This window comes from Macaca nemestrina, chromosome 11 (assembly GCF_043159975.1).
Source record: "Macaca nemestrina isolate mMacNem1 chromosome 11, mMacNem.hap1, whole genome shotgun sequence".
In the NCBI taxonomy this organism is placed as follows: domain Eukaryota; kingdom Metazoa; phylum Chordata; class Mammalia; order Primates; family Cercopithecidae; genus Macaca; species Macaca nemestrina.
In genome coordinates, this window is record NC_092135.1 from 58,797,846 (window position 1) to 58,817,254 (window position 19,409).

The window sequence follows — 19,409 nt, forward strand, 5'->3', positions numbered from 1 at the left end:
TTCATGCACATGGATAGAAAGAATCAATGTTGTCAAAACAGCCACACTGCCCAAAGCAATTTGTAGATTCAATGTTATTCCTATTAAACTACCAATGACATCCTTCACAGAATTAAAAAAAAAAAAAAAACTATTTTAAAATTCATATGGAACCAAAATGAACCTAAATGGCCAAAGCAATTCTAAGCAAAAAGTACAAAACTGGAGGTATCACCACAACTTCAGACAATACAATGCTACAGTACCAAAACAGCATAGTACTGGTACAAAAGAAAACACATAGACCAAGGGAACAGAATGAAGAGCCCACAAATAAAGCTACACACCTACAACCATCTGATCTTTCATGAAATCCAGCAAAAACAAGCAATGGGGAAAGGATTCTCTGTTCAATAAATGGTGCTGGGATAACTGGCTAGCCATATGCAGAAGATTGAAACTGGACCCCTTCCATACGCTATATACAAAAATAAAGTCTAGATGGATTAAAGGCTTAAATGTAAAACCTAAAACTATAAAAAAACTCTAGAAGATTGCCTAGGAAATACCATTCTGGACATAGGCTTTGGCAAAGATTTCATGGCAAAGACACCAAAAGCAATTATAACAAAAATCAAATTTGACAAATGGGAACTAATTAAACTAAAGAGCTTCTGCACAGAAAAAGAAACTATCAACAGAGTAAACAGACAACCTACAGAATGGGAGAAAATATTTGCAAACTATGTATCTGACAAAGGTCTAATAGCCAGCATCTAAAGGGAACTTAATTCAACAAGTAAAAAAAAAAAAAAAAAAAAAAAAAAAAAAAAAAAAAAAAGTAGGCAAAGGACAACAGACACTTTTCAAAAGAAGACACACACACAGCCAACAAGCACATGAAAAAATGCTCAACATCACTAATTATTACAGAAACACAAATCAAAATGACAATGGGATATTATCTCATACAAGTTGGAATGGCTATTCTTAAAAAGTAAAAAAACAAAAGATGCTGGCAAAGGTTGTGGAGAAAAGGGAACGCTTATATACTACATGTGGGAACGTAAATTAGTTCAGCCATTGTGGAAAGCAGTTTGGAGATTTCTCAAAGAGCTTAAAATAGAGCTACGATTCAACCCTACAATCCCATTATTGGGTATATACTCAAAGGAATATAAATAATTCTACCGTAAAGACACATGCACACATATGTTTATCACTGCACTATTCACAATAGCAAAGACACAAAATCAACCTAAAAGCCCCCCCGCCTTTTTTTTTTTTTTTTTTTTAGATGGAGTTTTGCTCTTTCGCCCAGGCTGGAGTGCAGTGGCGCAATCTTAGCTCACTGCAACCTCTACCTCCAGTTTCAAACGATTCTCCTGCCTCAGCCACACCCAGCTGATTTTTGTATTTTTAGTAGAGATGGGGTTTCACCATGTTGGCCAGGCTGGTCTCAAACTCCTCATCTTGTGATCCGCCTGCCTCAGCATCCTAAAGTGCTGGGATTCCAGGCATGAACCACAATGCCCAGCCTAAATGCCCATTAACAGTAGACTGGATAAAGAAAATGTAGTACATATACACTATGGAATACTATGCAGCCATTAAAAAAAACAATGAGATCATGTTCTTTGCAGGAACATGGATGGAGTTGGAGATTATTATCCTAAGCAAACTAATGCAGGAACAGAAAACCAAATACCACATGTTCTTCCTTATAAGTGGGAGCTAGACAATGATTATATATGGACACAAAGAAGGGAACAACAGAAACCAGGGCCTATTAGAAGGTAGAGAGGAGGAGGAGGGTGAAGACTGGAAAACAACCTATTAGGTACTATGCTTGTTGCCTGGGTGATGAAATAATCTATATACCAAATTCCCATGACACACAATTTACCTGTCTAACAAATCTACACATGTACCCCTGAACTTAAAAGTTAAATAAACATAATTTTTATATCCGCGGGGAAACAAAAAATTGTGTGATGTACTTTATTGTTGTGGTCTGGAACTGAAGCCACAATATATCTAAGGTATGCCTGTCTACCATAATTTGTTTATCCAATTCATCCATTGAAGGACATTTGGGCTGTTTCTATCATTTGATTTTTGTGAATAATGTGGTTATAATATATACATGTACTTGTTTGAATACCTGTTTTCAGTTCCTTTGGGTATAAACCTAGAAGTGAAATTATGGTGTCATATGATAATTTTATGTTTAACTTTTTAAAGAAATGTCAAACTCTTTCCACAGCAGCTGGACCATGTCACATTCCCATGAGCAATGTATGAGGGTTCCAATTTCTCCACATCTTCACCAACACTTGTTATTTTCTGTGTTTGTTTTTTAAATTATAGCCATATTATTGGGTATGAGGTGGTACTTCATTGTGGTTTTCATTTGCATGTTCCTAACAACTAATGACACTGAGCAAATCTTATCATGCAATGGTTAATGTTTCAAGTCATTAAATTTTTGAGTCATTTATTATGTAGCATTATCTAACTGACAAGAAAAGTTAGCAAAACTAAATGGCCCTGTCTGTATCAGGCTAACAGTGTAGTCTAAATGAAAGACTATCATCTAATAATATACAAATAAAAGTTAAGTTAGAACTGTGGTTAGTGCTATGAAGCAGAGATCTTCAGTGCTATGGGAGTACACAAGAGACCTAATTTGGGATGTTAGGTAATTCCCTGAAGGAATTACTACTGATCTACGATCTAAGGATGAGTAGAATTTAACCAGATCAAGAGGAGGGTAAAGTGAATATGTAAAAATGCCTATGCTGGAAGGAAAGATGAAAAACAGGAAGAGTTGAATGAGGTCACAGTGACCCAACAAAGAGAAACCAAAATATACAGACACAAGATGAGACAGGAAATACATGTAGAGGCCAGGCCATGGAAGGCCTTGAAGGCCAAGTTAAGGTATCATACCTCTACCCAAGAGGAATTGGATACAGTGGGGATATCATTAAAGGTTTTTAGGCAGTGTGGTAACACAAAACAAATTTATGTTTTGAAAAGATGACTCCAATACAGGATTGGAGAAGGAAAGGAGTATAAGTTGGGAAATCATTCAGGAGGTTATTTTAGTAGGAGAAAACACTTTGATGTAGCAATAGTAGTAAATATAAAGAGATGAGAAAATTCAAAAGATATCTCCATAAAATCAATTGTTCTTGAAAACAGATCGAATAAAAGGCAGAACAAGATATCGAAGATGACGTCTCGGTCTCTGGTTTGAGTAAATGGATGCGAGATGATGTCCCTCATTGAAACTGAGAATGCACACTGAGGACTAATTTTGGGACAAGCCTGGAATTTGGCTTTAGACCTGTTGAGTTTGACATGTCATCTAATTAAAGATAGTGAGTAACAATTGTACCTACAAGTCCGATGTTTAGATAAAATGTTGGGTTAGAATAAAAATTTGTGAGTGACATACATGGTGGAGATAATTGAAGTCAAGGGTGTGGATGAGGCCCTATAGGAAGAGAATGTAGAATAACAACAGAAGAAAGCCAGGACTCAGCCTTGTAGAACCAAATATGTCTATGGATTTGTGATAATCAGTTATTGATGACTTCTGCAAAAGTTGTTTCTAGGGAAGAAGCAGGAGCCAGACTGGAGGGGGTTGAGAAGTGAGTGGAAGGTGAGTAACTAACTCTCTAGGACAGTAGTCCTCCTTATCTACAGTTGCCCTTTTTCATGATTTCAGTTACCCACAGTCAACCACGATTTGAAAATATAACATACAAAAAGATATTTTGAGAATGAGAGAGGGACCACATTTGCATAATTTTTATTGTAGTATATTGGTAAACTTTATTATTGTTAATCTCTTACTATTCCTAATTTATAAGTTAAACTTTATCATAGCTATGTATCTATAAGAAAAATATATAGTACATAGAGTTCAGTACCACTGTATCCATGGTTTCAGGTATCCAACTGGGAGTCTTGGAATGTAACCCCCACAAATTAAGGGGGACTACTATACTGTGTAAGTTATGGCATCATCTTCCTGAGCTCGCCAAATTCAATCACTCCCAAGCCAACTTATCAGGGTTCATTCTGAGATTTTCTGCCAGCAACCCACTCTAAGTCCAGCTGAGCCTAGGCCTGTCTCAGGCTGATGGAGAACCCCACACCCAGACTCTTAAAGCAGAAGATTCCCTATGTCCTGTGGAGGAAGTAATTTTAGGATATTAAAGTATGAAGGGCCATTTGGTCCAAATATTAATTTAGTCTGAACAGAATCTGGCTAGAAAGTGCACAGAACTGCCCCCCACCCAACCAAAAGTTGTCAATCTGATAAATTACCTTAGTATGCCAAAAATTATCTAGACTAGAGAAAATTTCAGCCAAATGTGAATTGCCTCTATTCCTTTAACAAACACATACTGAACATACTGATCCCTTTCCCTGAGACATAAGACATAAGACATGGTATCCCTTTCCCTGAGAAATTTTTGATCTAGAAAGGATGTCAGAGAAGTAGACCCATGGCTACAGGGTGGAGTGATAAGAGCAAAGACAAGGAAGGAGCAACCTAGACTGGGGTTTCAATGGAGGCTTTTGAGAAGATACCATGGTTGAGTAGCATTTTGAATGATGAATAGAATAAGATAGGAGGATGAAGAAGCAGAGTAGGATGGTGAAAGGCATTCTAGGCAGAAAGCTCAGAGGCATAAAATAGCACGCTGCATTGGGCAATTCAACACCGTATATCCAAAGTGCAAGGAGATGAGTCAGAGGAGGTAACCTGGGCCAGAGCATGAAGAACGTTATTGTATACTGTTGTGTTAGGCAAGAACTTTTTGGTTTCAAGTCACAGAAACACAATACAAATAGCTTAAATAACAAAATGTGGAATGCAGTGACTCAGATACTAGAGAGTTTAGGAGGTAAATGAGTTTTCCAGCACGGCTGATTTCAGTACTCGGCTGATCATCAGGGATCTTTCTTCAACTCAGGCCTAACTTGCAGTGGCCTGAATTGGATTTTGTGCCCATCCCTGAATGAATCTCTAATACTCTAGTTAACCAAGCCTGGGTCACGTGCTCACAGTTAGTTCCAAGCAATTCAGTCGAATCCATCCAATGTGGAGTGAAGAGTGGGGCAGGGAAAAATAGTGGATCAGGAGTCTTCCTTCAATTCAGGCTTAACTTTGCAGTGGCTTGAATTGGATCTTATGCCCATCCCTAAATGAATCTCTAATACTCTAATTAGCCATGCCTGGGTCACATGCTCATAGTTAGTTCCAGGTAATTCAGTCAAATTCATCCTATATGGAGTGATAGCAGGGCAGGGAAAAATAGTGAATGTCCACCCCACCATGCAAAGAGCTTTAAACTTTATCCTAAGGACAAAGGAAGTCATTGAAGGATTGTAAGCAGGGAAGTGGAGAGATCAGATTTACACTTTAGAAAAATCTGTGCAGTAGCAGCAAAGCAAGTGGGTCAGAGGAGTTCAGACTTGAGGCAAATGCAACTCCTGCTGTTCTTGAGAGGATAGAGATTAGAACCTGAACAATGGCGGTGAGGACAGGAAATTACCTAGTTCCCATCATGGGATTATTTAAAAAATCCATCAGTTAGCCACAATGACCCAGTTTTTTTTAATCCCCACTTTCCACCTAGATTTTAGGCAGAAATCAGAGACTCCAGGCAGAAATGGTTTCTCTTTGCCGGCAGCCACTGCTAAAAGAATAGAACAGATTTTTAAATCCTTCTGATCCCTTGGCCCTATGACTCTACGTAAACCCAGAAGAATTCAACCACGCATGTATATGTTTCATGCCACCAGTATGAGGATCCCTGATATATAACACCGTAGTGTGTTTCTCTACACACATCTGAAGTGTTATCTTTGACTTTATTCAATTGGAGATAGAACTTGGAGAAACTGAGAGACATTGCCTATCGCCCAGCATGCACACTGACTTCTGGTTTACGGTATCATCCCACGAAATGCTGCCTTAGATGTATGGAGAAGGCCACACATGATTATCTTACATATGTACAGCATTTTAAGCCTACAAAAGCACTTTTCTTACACATTAATCATTGATTCCTCCCAGCAACTCTATGACATAGAGAGTAGCATCCCCATTTTATAAAGATAAGAGGCTCAAAGAGGGAAAGTAAATTGCCACAGGTTCCACTCTAGGAAGAGGCTCGGTGGAAGAGAAGAGCAGGTCTTTGCATTAAAATCTTCTCCCATGAGGTCTACTTTTGAGTAATGGTTGTGAGCAAAGACTCTGGAGCCAGACTGCCCAATTTAAAATCTCAGCTTGCTGCAGATTAGCTAAGTATTTTAAGCAACAGACTCCAATAATTCGCTGACCCTGTTTTCTCAATTGTGAATAGAAATTTTTAAAAATAATCCACCTCAGAGGGTTGTTGAGGGGATTAAACTAGTAAATACAAACATATAAGATTATCTTATAATTTATTGTCCAAAACATTATATTTCTGAGAGTGAAAAGAGACACTAAAAATTAGTAAAATGCATATTACTTTTGAAATAATGATGCACAGTTCAATTAAACTTATTTACTGACCCCCAAAAATATTTTAAACTTATTGGTGGATCTATAAAATAGTTCTATTTGAACACTATTTCAGAAATAATTTTTTCCCAAAAACAATACATGTCAGTATAAATTTTTTGGGTTTCTGAATATTAAAACAAAAACACTATAAGCAGAATATTCATGTTGGGACCTATTCACATTCTTTAATCAGTTGCTTAGCTTTATTTGTCCCTTTTCTTGCAGGCTATGTCTCGTAGGCCTTGGCACATCTGGTTGGCCCACTGAGTGGCCATCAAGAATCGCACTGTGGAGGTCAGGTGCAGTGGCTCACACCTATAACCCCAGCACTTTGGGAGACCCAGGTGTGTGGATCATTTGAGGTCAGGAGTTCGAGACAAGCCTGGCCAACATGGTGAAACCCCGTCTCTTCTGAAAATACAAAAATTAGCCGGGCATGGTGGCGCACACCTGTAATCCCAGCTACTAGGGAGCCTGAGGCAGGAGAATCACTTGAGCCCAGGAGACAGAGGTTGCAGTGAGCAGAGATCACGCCACTGCACTCCAACCTGGGCAACAGAATGAGACTCTGTCAAAGGAAAGGGAAGGGGAAGGGGAAGGAAAATCCAGGATAAATGCTAAACTGAACAGGATACAGCAGGACATTCTCAGGCAAGCTGAATACATAATTTATGTACCCTAAGAATAAAGCTCTAGAACAAGGTCTGGCTCACAGTAAGCAATAGGTAAAGACTAGCGATTTTTATTGGTTTAGCTTTCATTACTGTTGTTGCTATTACCATGGTACCAGTTTTGTTCATTTATTATAAACAGTTCACTGAGATTTATAAATATTGTCTTGTTTAATTTTCCCCAAAGCCCAACTGCTGCATTCTTTTACTTCTATCTGCATGGCCCTTCAAGGCATACTGAGTTGGTAATCCCTGGATTTAGTCTGGAGTCTGAATCACTATACTGTGCTTTCTTTTCCTATTCTCTATTCCTGTAGTTGTTTTAGTATGAAGCACAATCTACTGGACATAATCTGACATACTATCTTATATATTCCAGATGTTTCTGTTAGTCATCTCCACCCCAAGATTAGAAATCTCTTGGGAGCATGGACCAGTGTATTGATCACAGTTTTAGATGCAAGCAACAGGAACCAACTCTGGCTAATTAAAGCAGAAACAGGATTTATTAAAATATATTACATAGCTCACGGAATCTACAGAAGGGCTGGAGAACCAGGCTTGGAGGCTGTGCAGCTCAGAACAAGGCCCCAGATCCACCACAGAACTCACTGGTCCTGTGAAGACAAACAAGCAGCATCACTGGACACAGTCCTCCCAACAGCCACATTGCTGGACACGGCAGATTAACTGTTGTCACAAACACTTCAGAAACCTCTAGGTTGCTGCTGTGACCATCAACCTCCCTAAGATAAAAATTCAAGTGTTCTGAGGTTTTTGTTTCATCAGTTTCCAAAAAAGAGGTGAGTGCACCCAATTGGTAGAAGCCAGTCACGTGCCCATCCTCCAGCTGCAAGAAAGCGAGTATTTGGCATTTTCAGCTTCTTTGGTCATGAGAAACATTGCTTTGTATGAGGAAAATTCCTACAAGCCTAGGGAGGGTGCTCAAAAACTAGGCAGTCAAAATTCAAGACAAATGTCTCCTGCATCCATGACTTGCAGTTCTTTAGTATCGTTCTCAGAACTGAGCACCACTGAACACTGAAGACTTGCTCTCTGCCAACATTACAAATTATCCAAGTGATGCTGTGGAGATTAATTTTAAAAGCAAGGCTTCAGACAACAGTGAAAAATGATAATGTAGCTATTTTCTCATTGGCATATCAGAATATTAGCATCACAGAATCCCTTTCTATTCAATCTCTTTGGTAGTACAGAAGTTCAAAGTAGTCTACAAATTCACTGAGAAACTGAGAACCAAATAATTTATAGATGACTATAACTACTACAAGTTCCTTTGATCTCTCAACTTTAAGGCAAAGCAGGAAGAAAAACAATAAAGGAAGGGAAAAGGTGTTTTGCAACCATTAATCAAGTGGCTGCTTTGCAATATAACACTTGACTCCTTCATAGTCACTGTTCAATTAAGTCTCAAATCTTTTCTACCAAAGCCTGCTGATTTCAAGACAACTGAGGTTACAACAGTTGATGTACAGCATCTTTAGCAACATAGTGCTGAGCAAAGAAAACACCCAAGAGAAATGAGAATTTAAAAGCCCAAGGGCCATAATCTAAAGAAACTACCAAAGAGCACAAAACATACAAGTTGACCCCAAACAACCTGAGGTTCCAACTACCACTCATCAGACAAGCCATGGCCGCAATATTGATTGGGATGTGACAACTTAACAGCAAGTTGAGAATTGTTCCCAGACACCAGGCACCTGCCATAAGGCAGAGACTGTTGACTTATCGTGGTTCCTATGCTAGACACTGACAATCTAACTTCTCAAATATTTATGTACCTGGCACTTCACTTGGTACTTTGATGCAAAACCAAGGTATATAAATTGCTATCCCTGATACCCCCAAACTTATCATCTGTAGGAGGTGAGAAGTCAAGAATTCAAATGGCTATAAGGCAGAACACGGTAAATGCCCTAAAGGTGGATTCAATGAAAGAACATGGAAGTCAAGAAAGGCAAATGACAGGAAGAGAACGCAATGAATTCCTGAAACCTCCTTGACTGCAAGCCATTTTCACAGATTATTAAAGACAGGGCTGAAACAGATCCCTCTACAGATTATCTAACACAACCCTCTCTTTTTAAAAACTTTTATTTTAGGTTCAGGGTACATGTGAAGGTTTGTTACATAGATAACCTACCTATATTACACAGGTAAACTTTGTCATGGGGGTTGGTTGTACGGATAGTTTCATCACCCAGGTATGAAGCCCAGCACCCAATAATTATTTTTTTATGCTCCTCTCCTTCCTCCCACCCTCCACCCTCAAGTAGACCGCGGTGTTTCTTGTTTCCTTTTTTGTGTTCAAAAGGTCTCATCATTTAACTTGTAAGTGAAAACATGCGGTGTTTGCCTTTCCATTCCTGCACTGGTTTGCTAAGGATAATAGCCTCCCATTCCATCCATGTTCCCACAAAAGACATGATCTTGTTCTTTTTTATGGCTGCACAGTATTCCATGGTGTGTACGTACCGTAGTTTCTTTATCCAATCTGTCATTGACAGGCATTTAGGTTGATGCCATGTCTTTGGTATAGCAAACAGTGCTGCAATGAACATTTGCATGCCTGTGTCTTTAGGGTAGAATGATTTATATTTTTCTGGCCATACCTAGTAATGGGATTGCTGGGTGGAATGATAGTTCTGCTTTTAGCTCTTTGAGGAATTGCCATACTGCTTTCTATAATGCAACTGCCTCTTTTTTGCACCTAACATGAGGCTCTCAAGTTCAGTGGCTAGCAGAGTCAGAATTAGAGTCCAGGTTTTCTGACTCCTAGACCTGTATAATCCCTTAGAGTCATGAGACACTTAAGGAAAAGAAAATTTTCCCATCCTTTCCTGTGCCCTAAATGCCACCTCTGTCCTTATGTCCCATTTATGGAGAAAGGCTATTTGATCTTGTCACTTGGCAGTGAAGTATGTATGTTGGGGAGGAGGGTAGTCACAGGGACACAGAGACTCTGAGGGTCTTTCCTGATATTCTCCAGAGAGAGCTGCTTAGCTTAGCTGAGATACTGACCAAACCCCTGTTCTAAGAAAGACCCTCAGCACATAGGTGGGTGGAGATGGTCGAGAAAAGGCCAAGGATTGCCAGTATCTGAACCAGGGACTGAGTCTCTCTGGGAAGTAAGAATTGAAAATTCAATCTGAATCTGAGACAATTTGGCTGGAGCTCTGTCTTGTCAAGACAAGAGTGATCAGGGTCTCAGGTGTCTCAGGTTCAGGATATCATCAGTGGGCACCTAAGAACACAGTGCAGGACAAGCTTGGCAGCAGCATGGAAAAGAATGAGAACACCACACACTTTGTCCATAGCCAAGAAATCAAGGCTGTGGAAACCTAATTGGGCTTTGAAATTAGCACTTCATGGAGGGGAGATTGATTCCTCCTTGGTTCTGTTTCCCCGATGCTGGCAGCAGATTCTGTCTAGTAATTAGCTGGTGACAGTCCATATCATTTCCTTCCTAGAATGCTCCAAAGTTTCACAAAGCCTGATACACTTATGTTAATTTTCTTTTTTCTCAACTTTCTGGGCATGGTGTTTTTGTTCTTGTTTGGTTTTGTTTAATTTTGGTTGCAAAGTGGGTTAATTGGCCTCCTTCACTAATCTAGTGAATTCCTCTCTTGATTTTCAGATATTTTCTTTCCTTTAATGTCAAGACCAAGAACTGGCTGTTAGTAAGTATCTTTGACCTCAGGCTAAAGTCTCTGGGTTTTTAGGTTATCATTAAGCTACTTGTTCATCAAGGGCTTCTTGTGGGAACCTATTTCCTGCAAATAATAGGCCCACTGCAATTAGTTTTGACTGGTTTGGTCTTACTAGCACATTTACTGCCACCAAAACCACAAATGATTCTCAGTACATCACAGCCTGATTCAATTATCCTGAGTCCTCCAGTTCCCATATCCTTAACTGTCATAAACTTTCTGAAAATGAATCTATACTAATTTCTGCCATGTGCTTAAGTCTTTATGGCATGTCTTTTTATGGAAGATTTCCTTAAGGATGCATCGTGGTCAAATTTCCTTTCCTACTGACCAGATTGAGCTCAAGGGAGAAGGGAAAACAACCTATCTGAATCCCAAACATCCCTAGATTGTGATGGCTACTGTAGTTTTAAAAAAAAAAAAAAAGGTCACTTTCTGAGACAATAGTCAGATATCATGGCACTTTCTAGATGCCAGGACTATGCTAAATACCTTAGGAGCACCACATAAAGAGATGATTTTGTCCATAAATCCTTTGTACTTTTACCTTGAAGGCAATCAAGAGCAAACTGGTTAGCATGACTTATAATTAGAAGGCTATGTGTATTCTTAGCTCCATGTCTGACAGCTGAGTATGCCTCAGTTTCCTCTTCAGTGCAGTTTCCTCTCCCCCTCACAGTGCAAACAGACTGGAAAAGATATTACCATAGAGACTTTAGAATGTCTACAAGTGCAAGAATTCTTTTTACAGGACATTTCTCCTTTATGGCAACGAATGCATATCCTCATCACTTTCAAAGGCAGTGTTGGCTGGACTCAGAATCAAGACAAGAGTGATCAGGGTACTTCATCTCCCTGCTGCAGCCCAGCAGGCAAGTGCAGCTTATCATTCTGGACCAACTCAGCTCCACTCCCTGTGTGAGCTTTAAGGTTCTTAGTCCCTACATCCATGTCTTCAGGGGCAGCCTGATAAGCATAAGAATTTGCCATTTTTATATTTTGCAGAATAAATTAAAACATGAGAGATTTGGATTAGATAACATGTTACTTTCCTCACTGGAAGTTTGAACACTGGTGTAGATGTTCCCCAATCAGCTTGTCCTATTAGGTCCTCTTGAGTACTAGATATTGAAATATACAGGTCAGTTTGAGAAGGTCTCAAGCCCATGTTTGTACAAAAATAATTTACTTATGTCACCTCAAAACAAAGGTAGTCTTCAGAAAATTCGGTAACCTAGCATTTGAGATCTCTATAAAAGAACTGGTCCTCACTATCTGCTCATTGCTGTCCTAATCCTGTCCTTCATTGGCCTCCGAAGATGGTTAGCAGATGGGGTTCTCTCCAGGCCAAATATATGGCCACATACTGCTAACCCTCCCCCATGTTACCCCTTCCCTTGCCCATGACACATATCACTAATTATAGTACTCTTTCCTGCTATGGCCAGATGTAGCCTCAGAATCCTTCTCAACATAGCTTCAGACCACCACTAGTGATCATTTAGAATTGGCATTTAGAAGATCTATGCTGCCAAATTGCCCTAGGGACTGCTGAATAGTGAGCTTCCCTTGTCGAATTCTCCCAGAATCCGAGTCACTGTTCAGAGAAGCATCCACTAGAGGATGAGAGAAGAGCTTTGTTCATTACTATCTTAAGAAAACAGACTTGGGAATGAACAAAGCTCTCAATCTTTAAAATGCTTATAAATCACCTGTGGATTTGTTAAAAGATAGATTTTTATTCATTATTTCTGGAATTTATCCCCTCTTAACTTTTCCTCCTTTAGTTTCTATCTCTTTATTTGTGCTGCGTCTTGAGAAATCTTGGGAGTTAGTGTTATAGTGCAATGGTTAAACACAAGGGCTCTTTTTAGATTCAAGACTAGTTGTGTGACTTTTGACAAATTACTTATCCTCTTGACCTTAATTTCCTAATCAATTAATTGGGAAAGAAAAGAGAACCTACTTTATATCATTCTTGCAAGGATTAAATGAAATTATACATATTAAATGCTTACAATAATGTCAGGCACAAAATAAGCACTCAATATCAGATAAAACTAATATTTCAACACAATTTTATGATTCACTGATTGACTCTTCAGTTATGTCTAGCTCACTATGTCGAGTCTTGTTATATCAACAACCTTATTTTTTATTGTCATTATTTCTAATTGGTTCTTTTCCATAATAACCATAATAACCCATTCTTGATTTATAACATCATATTTTATGTATCTATATAGCTATCTATATGTCTATGTATAGATACTTTCACCTCTTTATCTCTTTGAAGTTATTAAATGTATTTACATTTTTTAAATTACCCTTTTGATTTTTACTTCTTTAGATGTAAGTTCTTTTTTGAAATTGTGCTTTCCTATCTATCTGGAGGTTTTTAGCTATGAACTTATTATGGTGAGGAGATTTTTCAAGATTTCAAAAATAATCTGCTGGATTATAATTTCCACATATGAGCTTTGAGCAGGGAGCATAGTGCCAGTACACAGGCCTCACTCAGGCATCTGTGTAGAGATCACCCTGCGGGGGAGTTCAATTCCAGGCCCTGTCCCTGCAGGCACAACCCAAGCCTAGCCCGTGGGGTTAGTACAGATGTCACTGCCCTGACCCCTGGCCTTGTGCTGGCCGCTCAGCTCTCACTTCAGGTGGCTCCACTGTAGACTGGCAGGGCAGTTCCACTGCTGGCCATCCTCTGGCCTCAGATACACCTACCTTCTTAGAGCCTTTTCTTTTATCATCCAGGATCAGCCAATTTTTTCAACTGCTTTTGATCCTATTTGGCATTTTTTTTCTGCATTATTCTTAGGCTCCTCCCATGTGCTTAATTGCTTCCCACACTCACTTGTACCACATGCTCTCCTGAACCCTGTCCCCAGTGTTACAATTACATTTAATGAGGCAAGATATTCTGTGTGTGTGTTGGGGGGAGGCGGGGTGGGCAGGGTCTCACTCTGTCACCTAGGCTGGAGTGCAGTGGTGCAATCTTGGTTCACTGAAAGCTTAACCTCCTGAGCTCAAGCGATCCTCCTGCCTCAGCCTCCCAAGTTGCTGACACTGCAGGCATGCACCACCACACCCAGCTACTTTTTGTATTTTTTGTAGATGCAGTTTTACCATGTTGCCCAGGCTGGTCTCAAACACCTGAGCTGAAGCCATTCACCCTCCTCAGCCTCCCAAAGGGTTAGGATTACAGGCGTGAGACACCACATCCAGCCAAGACATTCTTCATCAGAAACACTTAGGAACAAGTTTGTCTTCCCATCCCTATCTCTACAGCCTCAAGCTGCAGAAGTTTTCAAACCCATAGCCTTTCAAAATCCCCCAATCTCTCCAAGCCTCCCATTTCTCTGCAGTCATTCTTATAGGACATACCAATACCGGAAGCTATTTGGGCCTTGGCAACACCAATCACTGGGCATAACAGCAAGTGTTGAAACCAGGAAGGAGGAGGGGGCAATAAAAGTGCCAGCAAGTGGAGAAGCTTACTGTATTCATACAGATCTCAGCTCTCCACAGCCCTTCCCCTTGCTCTATGGCTTTCTCTTTACAGTTGCTACAGAAGTCCTCTACAAGGTGTAGCTCAGATGTAACACTTTAGAACACATTAACTATCATGACAACCTCATGGTAGACACTTTTTTCCTCTCTCCTGTGGTATGGACTGGACTTAGTAACTGTTTTTCCTTCCAGACACACACACACACACACGCACACACACACACACACTTCTCAAGATGAAAAAACTCATGTGATAAGACTTGCTGCCTTCTTCCATGATTCATTTCCCCCTTTTCCATATGCTCTCTGCCTGCATAAATACCTTTAGCCTATTCATTAATTCCCTGGTAAATGTATTCAATTCTTCCCTCTGTTCCTTTTTTCCAACACTCCATTTGCTTTTTAGAAGTTTTAGCTCTAACCTTATGCTCTCTGTCTTTCTAACCCTGCAGTGATTGTCACTGTCTTTCTGTGTTTCTCTTTCCTCAGAGTCTTGTAAAATAGAACATACTGCAAAGCAGTGGTGTTCCTGGGATTTAGCATTTGGGGTGGCAGATGGGGTGGTAACAAATCTGCTTGTGGGGGCTGGGTACATCCCCCAGCACTCCCAATCCATTACATACATTTTGAATGAAAAATATTAAAGATAATGGAATTAAAAGCACATTAATGTGCCACTTAATCTATTTAGGAGAAGCTGAGAAAAGAAACTCTTTACTAATACTTAATCTAGTACAACTCACATATAGCTAAACATAATCTCCTTGATCAACAAGCAGGTATGAGAGATTTCACTTTTGTGGTCTCATTGCAACTTAGCCATTGATGAAGAAAGCATTGGCAAAGGCAGATCCAGTATCAGAAGTTAAGGAGGTTGGCTGCCAATCATGTTTCATTTAGAATCTCTTCTTGAACGCTGGTTTTTACTCACTGTTTTCACTCAAACTATCCACAGACTCATTTTTTAATAAGACCAGGATGGTTGTTGCCAAATCTTAATGTTATAATTATTCCTTTTTACATGTTCCTCATTTAGATTGTAAACTCTCTAAACAGTAACGACTGTCAATCTGTTCCATGGGATGCCAATGTGCACAGTAGGAGGGAAGTAGAGCACCTCCTATCTACAAGCAATACGTACTGTGCAGGCATTTCACCTCTTTATTCTTCTGTAATCACTGCAACCACCTATGTTCACAGATGTCAGTATGGAAATTCATAAAGGTAAAGTAATTTTACCAAGATCATGAAATTAGTAAGAGAGCTTGGATGCAAACCCAAGTCTTAACTCTAAAGCTTATGTCCTTTACACCGCACTGTGCCACTCACTGCTGCACGAATACATGATGAGTGATGAATTAATGAATCAATCAAACAAGCCTGGACCTAAGGCACTTAAATTCTGCCAGTTCAACTCTCTGATTGCAAAATAAAGGGTGGCCACTTAATAGTGGATGTGAAAAATAAGTGTTCTGTGAAAAGAATGATATTGACCTCTAAATTAAAATTTTCAACATTCAGATATGCAAAAAACCAACAGCAATAACTCTCCTTAAAACACTAGAAGCTATATCAGTTTTATTATCCCATCTGACAATTGATGGAATAAAAACAGAGAGACTAAGAGAGGCCTGGGTTAATGTCATATGGGCTATCTAGAATTAGAACCAAGAGCCTTTGAAAGTGGCATCCTCTGTCCATCAATCCATAATTTTTAAGATACTAATGTGCAATTTTTCACCACAAGCACTAATGGAACCTGCACCAGGAGTAAAACTTTAATATCAATTAACCAATATTGAATACTTATCAAGGATAGCCATTGTGTGGGTGCTGTTGGGTTTTCTAGAGTAAAAAAGCAGACTTAACTCTAGCCTCCTTTGTGATGTAACCATAGTGAAGCTAGAGAATTACATCAAGCACTGCAGATGGTATAGAATATCCTAATTACAATTCCAAATTGCACTAAATGTTTTTCTAAATAGAAAAAGATCCAGATAAATTAATCTGAAAGGATGTATAAAATTGCAGTCATGGGGAGATAAATCTTTCATTAGCAAATCTTTCCATTTGCCTGACCACTTCTAAGTAACTTTTAGATCACTAAGGATTCACACACAAACCATTTTCCATGGCTTATGAAAAAATAAATGCATTTCCATTATGTTCTGTTTCTTTTGAAGAATTCCCTGAGGAACTGTTCTAAAGTTGAGGCAAATCAGCATACACAAATACATCCATTTATAATCTCCTTGGAAACTAGAATCGCTGGTCAATTCAGGCAGCAAGCAGCAAAATGTTTTGTCCAGGTTTCCTTGAAGAGAGAAAAATATTGTGAAAAATTCGAAGGAGGATATACACTGAGTTGCAGGGTTTGATGTGCTAGCCTCTAAGCAACTACATTTCCATGCACCAGAAAGACTGCTGCTTTATGCCAAGTCTACATGCTGTGCCATCAGAATGAAATAAGCCAAAGAAAAATGATAGTAAAAATGGCTACCATTTATAGAGCATTTAGCAGGTGCAGGCACTACACTAAGCACTACACTTACATTACCTCATGTAATTCTCACAACCACTCCAGGATGTAAGCATTGTTTTCCTCATTTTACAAAATAAAACATGGAGTCTCAGAGAAGTTAAGCAGATCACTTAAAGTCACACAGCTAACAGGTGATGAAGTTTTATGAAACTTGGTGCCTGTCCTCTGAACACAATGCTGCATTTCCACAGGCACAATTGTGTTGTCAACAAGACCACCTTGCCTTCCCTCCCCAGCTCAATGACACAGTTACTGCCAAGCTTCAGATAGGATTTTCCATCAAAAAATGCTTTAAAAGAACCACAGATTTCCAGCAAAGACATGGAACTGTTAAAACAAGATACAGAAACTGTTCCCACTGATTATATGGCCATTTGTTTACCTATTCCTCATGACTCACTTCTGCAAAAATCTATACTGTAATGAAAAATCCATAATGAGGAAAGTAAACTATTTGTACTCTACTTCTAGATGGACAAAAAGATGAAGAGGCATACTGACACACTCACACACACACAAATAGAAAACACAGATTTGTTTTGACAACCTATTATACTACAAAAATATTTATGAATGTAAGCTGCAGCAAAGTGCATCCATCTTCCAAAAGCACACATACCCCGCCAAAGGCTGCTGAGATTCAGGGAAGGTGAGAATACCCTCCCATTTAACTGCCTTCAGGCTAATGGGGGGACCAGAGGGAAGCCTCCAGTCTTCCATTATTAGGGTTTCTCATAATGTCGTTCTTTTCACAGAACATTCTCATTCTTCACATCCACTGTTAAGTGACCACCCTTTATTTTGCAATCAGAGAGTCGAGCTGGCAGAACTGAAGTGCCTTGGCAGCTGCAGAGATGAAACTCAACTGAACAAACAGATTCTTAAGTGATGCTTAGATGGAAGAACTTGGACATGGTTCAGATTTCTTAAAAGTTCATTTAAATGTGTGATTGAATCCTGCTCATTACCCTCTCGGCAGTATATTATATATTCAACTATTTTATTGTATAATAATATAGAGGGTGGAAAATAAAGGTACAGTATTACCAACTCTTCTTATTATAGAAGAAGAGCAGCTTTGTTTATGTCATAAACAATAGTCAATAAATGCATATAAGTTAATTTTTCACAGCAATCTATACCCAGAACTTGAAATATGCTATTTTGTTCTTTGGTCCAAATATCTTGAGACAAATAAATCCTTCTGTATGGTAATCAGATTGAAGTTTTGGAGTAAACAGTGTGTGAGAACATGCAGGCCCAATTTTAGAATGTTGCTTAATGTGGACCAATGACAGATGACTTTACTACAGCACTGCCCGCCACCTCTCTGACCTCCTTTCCAAACACTCCTCTCCCCTCACTCACTCTGCTCCAGCCATTTAGATCAACTTATTTTTTTTTTAATTTTTATTTCAATAGGTTTTTGGGGAACAGGTGGTGTTTGGTTACATGAATAAGTTCTCTAGTGGTCATTTCTGAGATTTTGGTGCACCCATCACCTAAGCAGTGTACCCAATGTGTAGTCTTTAAGACCCATTTATTCTCCATGAATGTCCCAAGCATGTCCCCTTCTCACAGTCATTGCATTTGCTATTTCCTCTGCCTTAAACACTCTTACACCAGATGGCCATGTGGCTTAACCCTTCACTTCTTTTAAGTGTCTCCTCCAACGTTACCTTCCATCTTCACCCACCACTCTCTGTCCTCCTAACCTACTTAGTTGCTTCATATTTGCATCATCTGATGTATATTTGTTTGATTCCTGACTTTCTTCTCCCATTCGAAGGTAAGTTCCAGGAGCAAAGGGACTTTGTTCACTGCAGTAGCCCCAGCACCTGGATCAGTACTTGCACATAGCAAATGCTCATGAATGAATAAAATGATGAATATCCTCAGAAACAGCTTAGGGCTGGGGGGCACAGTGGGGTGGTGGCCTAAGATGCCCATCTATAAAAGGGGGCTGAAGCTTCACTGAAAAGATAGTGAGATAAAGAATATTTACTTTAGAACTCCTCTGCAAATGTTTAGAGGGAATACTTTGATAAACCACATAAGTCAGGGGAAGGATGAGCCAGCCTCCCACAAGGGTGTTGGCTAAACTGCCCTGAAGGAAGGTAAGTACAATTCACTATAGGGATCTTCCTCTACTGAGTAGAGTTTTCAAGTTTGAGTCAATTTGCTTGGGTCTAATAAAGAGAGGTCAAAAACAGCCGCCAGTAGTTCTCCTTCTCATCTCTTCCCTATGTCTTGCTTAGTCTCTCCTCTACATAAATGTTACATGAATAATTAAATAATTCTGGTTTGAAGGTATGTCATATCATCAGCCTGTCCTGTGTACCTACATACCTTTCCTCTGTTCAAGAATCTACAGTGCTTCTCTATTACCT

General features: G+C 39.4%; 1 long non-coding RNA gene across 1 annotated transcript; it reads left to right on the top strand.

Moving 5' to 3' along the window:
- Positions 1–2,510: 2,510 nt before the first annotated feature.
- LOC105493167 (uncharacterized) lies at positions 2,511–19,192 on the top strand. Its single transcript, XR_011609808.1, has 4 exons — positions 2,511–3,649; positions 7,604–11,830; positions 15,514–15,701; positions 17,775–19,192. It is a non-coding gene; the product is annotated as an uncharacterized lncRNA (long non-coding RNA).
- Positions 19,193–19,409: the final 217 nt, after the last annotated feature.